Source organism: Hipposideros armiger, unplaced genomic scaffold, assembly GCF_001890085.2.
Source record: "Hipposideros armiger isolate ML-2016 unplaced genomic scaffold, ASM189008v1 scaffold_132, whole genome shotgun sequence".
NCBI lineage: Eukaryota > Metazoa > Chordata > Mammalia > Chiroptera > Hipposideridae > Hipposideros > Hipposideros armiger.
This window is the reverse complement of record NW_017731482.1, coordinates 77,418-82,291: the sequence shown is the minus strand read 5'-3', so window position 1 is coordinate 82,291 and position 4,874 is coordinate 77,418. Positions and strand designations below refer to the sequence as shown.

The 4,874-nt window shown below is 47.1% G+C and overlaps 1 pseudogene; it reads right to left on the bottom strand.

Annotated features, from left to right (window-relative positions):
• Nucleotides 1-346: 346 nt before the first annotated feature.
• LOC109386298 (60S ribosomal protein L7a pseudogene) lies at nucleotides 347-1,204 on the bottom strand (annotated as a pseudogene).
• Nucleotides 1,205-4,874: the final 3,670 nt, after the last annotated feature.

Below are 4,874 nucleotides of genomic sequence, written 5' to 3'. Positions count from 1 at the left end.
AGTCTGGGTGGGCAGATAGGAGTGGCAAAGGCTTGGCAGAGACATGGCAGGCTGCAGAGACATGGGGGTGGGCTGGGGGTGGAGGACACACAGAGCACCTGCTGCAGGTGTCCCCTGAGACCACTACTTCCTACCTACTCCGGGAAGCAGGGTTGCCTGTTGAGGTGCTTGGGTAACAGGAACCTGGATGTGCAACCAATCTTGGAAGGCAGAGGCCTAAAAGAAGGGAAGGAAGCTGCCCAGTCCGCAGTTAATCCTGCCTCCTCCAGCCCTGAGTTTGTTGTTGTTGTTGTTTTCAGGAAAATTTTTTATTACTTTTATGTACAGAAAACTCAACCGTGTACACTCAGCCCAGCTTGGTGGCCAGTTCTTCAGCCTTGCATTTTCCAGCTTGGCAATGTGAGACACCAATTTTGGGCCCGGGATGTTGCCTCCCCAGTGACAGCGGATCTCAGCATATCTGTCATTGTAAATGGTCTGGATAGCTTCCACCAGCTTAGCCAGAGCTCCTTGGTCTTCAGAGTTAACCTGTGTGAAGGCGACGGTGTTACAGGCCTACCTGTGGGCTAGATGGCCCAGCCTGGCCTTCCTCTTGATAACGCAGCAGGGAGCCTGCATTTTATGGCACAGGGCAGGCAGGGAGATAGCCAGCTGGATGGGATCTGCATCATGTGCAGTCACTACCAGCTGAGCCTTCTTGTGCTCCACCAAAGTGGTGACAGTATTAACCCCTGCTCGAAGGACAGGTAGCCTCTTGGTGGGGACATCCCCTTTGCGGGAAGCTTTTTTCTCAGCCCAAGTCCACAATCTCTGCTTCTTCTCTTGCTTTGTCTCTGGGCTATACTTGTGGGCCAGCTTACACAGTTGAGTAGCTGTCTGGTGGTCCAAGGCCTGGGTAAACTGGTCAATTGCAGGAGGCATTTTCAGGCACTTAGAGAACAGCCCTTTGCCGCTGCCGCCCAATGTAACAGGGCCATTTGACAAGCAGATGAGGTCCCTTTGGGGCTGAATGTACCATCCAATGCCACAATTCTTGGACCTTTGCTCAAACAGAGGATTTACCACCTTCTTGGCTTCCTGCGTCTTCACGACAACAAGGGGCCGGCATCACCTTCTTCCCCTTCCCCTTCTTTTTTTTCCGGCATCTTGGGCGGTGAGAGAAGAGCCCTACATTTTTCTTTCTTTTGTCACCTGTCTCTCTCATTGGAACAGAAGCTCTCTGAGGTCAGGCACTGCATGTGTTCTGCCCACGGTTTTATCCAAAGCAGTTCTTCATCCACAGTAAGGGCTCAATAAATGTGTTGAATAAATGAATCTGAGAGGGAGAGAAATGTTTTTCTAAACCACGTTGTATGGAGGACCAGAAGGGCATTTAATACTTAATGAGCCTCTAATGTGTGCTGGCGGCTTGCCAGCATGTTACCTACGTATGCTCACTCACCTCTCAGCAGAGATTATGGATAGGCTAATCCAAATTCCATTCATCTTCTGAAGCCCTGTTCAAGCCCTCTTTCACCAGGAAACCTTCCCCATCTGAGCCACTTCCCTTTTGCTAAACCTCCTCTTCTCTGAGCTTTATAAAATCCAGCTCTTAACTATGCACTGTACAGTGTGGTTATTTCATCAGGCCACTTCCCCCTTGACTGTAAACACTTTAAGAACAGAGGCTACATCTCTGTTTCCAAGTCTCCCCCACAGCACCAAGAGCTGTATTTAAAAAACAAACAAACCCCACAATACTCCTATGTATTTGTTAATTGATAAGTTTACCTTTACCACTAGTCCTAGCAAGACCTTGGCTCGGCGCACCCTTCTGACAGTTCCTGCTGCTCTGTGTAGTCTGTCTCAGTTAGAAATGCGCTCTGCTCTGCAACAGAACACCTGACAAATGGTGTCTTAAACAGTCAGGTCCCTTAGTTATCTCACCCAAGGGGAGGTTTGGAGGCAGGCAGGTCAAGGCTAAGCAGTGTTTCTAAGATGCCATCAGAGGCTCAGACTCATGGTGGCTTTCTGCTCTGCCACTCTTAGTGTGCTGGCTTGTTGCCTCATGATACAAGATAGCTGATGAAGTTCAGGCTTCGCATCTGTATCCCAGGCAGGAAGATGGGAGAAAGGGGTGAGGCCAGCCAAAATGTCCTCTGGATCAGAAAAGCAAGCTTTCCCAGAAGCCTCTAGCAGACTTCCAGCTCACCTTACTGGCCACACTAAATATAAGGAAGCCTGAGAAAACAGCTCTTTTGGCTTTCCAGCCTCTATAGTTGAGGGGACCAAGGAAAATATGAGAATAAATGCTGCATTTGCCCATCAACAGTGATCACCACGCACTCTATTGAAGGAAGAGAGAAAAAAATGATCAGACTTGTCATGCACTCAGGCTGACCATTCTGAAATCTCCCCATCCCAAGCAGGTCCCTGCTTAGATTTATTTGTTCCCAGGGAGACATTCTAAGTTCTTGCTTATACATAAACACAGATGCCTACAGACATAAAAGGCACAGTTCATGCCCTTCAGGGGGGTGGGGTGGCGGGGAGGATGTGAAGGGCTGGCTGAGATAATCATCTCCATGATGTGTGCTATGGACTGTGCATAGAAAGATATGGGAGGAGGAGAATCTAACTTCTGGTGGGGGTGGTCAGGGAAGGCTACCCAGAAGCAGTGACATATGAGGTTGAAATGACAGCTAAACACATGAAGAAGCAACTGGGAAGGGCATTGCAGGTAAGAGAAAATACATGGGCAATGGAAGAGAGCACAGCACATTTGGGGAGCCTCAGAAAGTTCTGTTTTGTTGAAGTATGGGGTACCTGATGGAAGGATGAGGCTGGCAGGGCCAGGTCATGAAAGGCATGATGTGTGCTGATAAAGGCTCAGGCCTCCAGCTTGCAGGCCTGGTGGTGCCATTTTCTGAGATAAGTATCACTGAACTCAGTACGGTAATGTTGACTTTGGGGGCCTCAAGCTGTCTTACTCTACATGATTTTCCAGGACAGTCTCATCTACTCCCTTGACTTCAGTTATCATCTTATGACTCCTAAATTCACATGCCCTGTTCAGATCTTTCTTCTGTATTCCCAACCTGCATATCCAGTGCAGCTTTTGCTACATGGCAACCATGCCTAAAATCTAGTAACTTAAAACTAGAATCATTATTTAGTTCCTGAATCTGTAGTTTGGCAATTTGTTTGGGCTCAGAAATTAATGTCTCCCCTAAAGACTTAAAGGATACAGGGGTGGTAGCTCCCATTATAGTCCCCATTTAATCCACTGGTATTAGTGTCTCCAGAAACCAGGTGGATCATGTAGTTATCATAACCACATGGTAGCCTCAAATGCAGCTCTTATGCTGGATGTAACATCTTTATTGGGATAGACCAGCACAGCCTCTGGCACTTGTCTTTAACTCTGTCAACGTGTTTTTTCAGTCCCCATTTGTAAGAAGAACCAAAAGCGGCTTACACTCGTGTATGGAAAGAGGAGTAGTGCTCTTTCACAGTTGTGCCCCAAGACTAGAACTCTCCTGCTTTGTGTCACAATATAGTCTACAAAGACCTTGGTCATCTTCACTTTTAGCAGAACATCCCTCTGCTTGACTATATTGATGACATCGTGCTAATTGGACCTGGTAAACAGGAATATGGTGTTACCCTGAATGTCTGAAAAGATACATATGTGCCAGAGGAGGAGAGATGAACTCCACAAAGATTCAGGAGCCTGCTACATAGATGAAGGTTTTAGGGGGTCTAGGTCTGAGGCATGCTGGGACATCTCATCTGAGGTAAAGAACAAATTGTCGTACTTTATACTCCTTATTGCTAAGCAACATATACATTTTGATGGGTCTTTTGGATTTTGGAAGTAGTATATGCCACTTCGAAAATACTATCCCAATCCATTTGTCAGGTAGTCAGAAGTTTGACAATTTCAAGTGAGGTCCATGGGAAGAGAAGACTTTGCATTAGGACTAGGTTGCAGTACAAGCAGCTCTGCCCCTTGTCTAAAGAGTTAGAGATGTCACATGAAGATAAGGATGCTTGGCAGAGTCTCTGGCAATCCTCAATAGGAGATGCAAGGCACAGACCCTCTAGCTAGGCCATGCCTTCTGCATCAAAGAACTCTACATTTGAAAAGCAGCTCCTGATGGACTATTGGGCCCTAGGAGAGACTGACCAGCAGACAGATACCAAGTGATGATCGGACAGGAGCTGCCTATCATGAGTTGGGTGTTGTTAAATCCATCAAGTCATAATAAGGTCAAGCAGGCATGCTAGCAATCTATTTCCATTGTGTGATGGAAATGGTACATTCAGGCTTGAGGAGGCCTAGAAGGCACAGATTAGTTACACAAGCAGATGACTCAGAGCTTCATGTCATGTAATCTGTTGCTCTGAATTTTTGCAGCTCACACTTATGGCCTCATAGGGGCTTTTCTATGACCAGATGATGGAAATATAAAACATCCAGGTCTCGTTCATAGATAGGGAGGCTCACCTACAGGTAGGTGTGAGCCAAAAATGGACTGGAGCCACATGATAGTCTCAGGCAGGGGTGGCCCTCAAAGGTAGCATAGAAAGAGAGCCCTCCTAGAGGGCAGAGCTCTGAGAAGTGCTCTTGGTTGTAAGCATTTTGAAGAGAGGAGTGGCCTAAGGTAGAGATATACACTTCTGAGCAGCAGTGAATCACTGGCTGGCTGGTCAGTGGCTTGAAAGAAGCACCATTGGAAGACAAGGAAAGAGGGATGTGGATGGACCTACAAGGGGTGGGCACCAAGTGTGAACACATTTGTGTCTTACATGAATGTTTACTAGGAAACATTCACCTCAGAGGAAGCACTCAACAACCAGGTGAACAGGATGGCTCCTCTGGTGGATGTCAG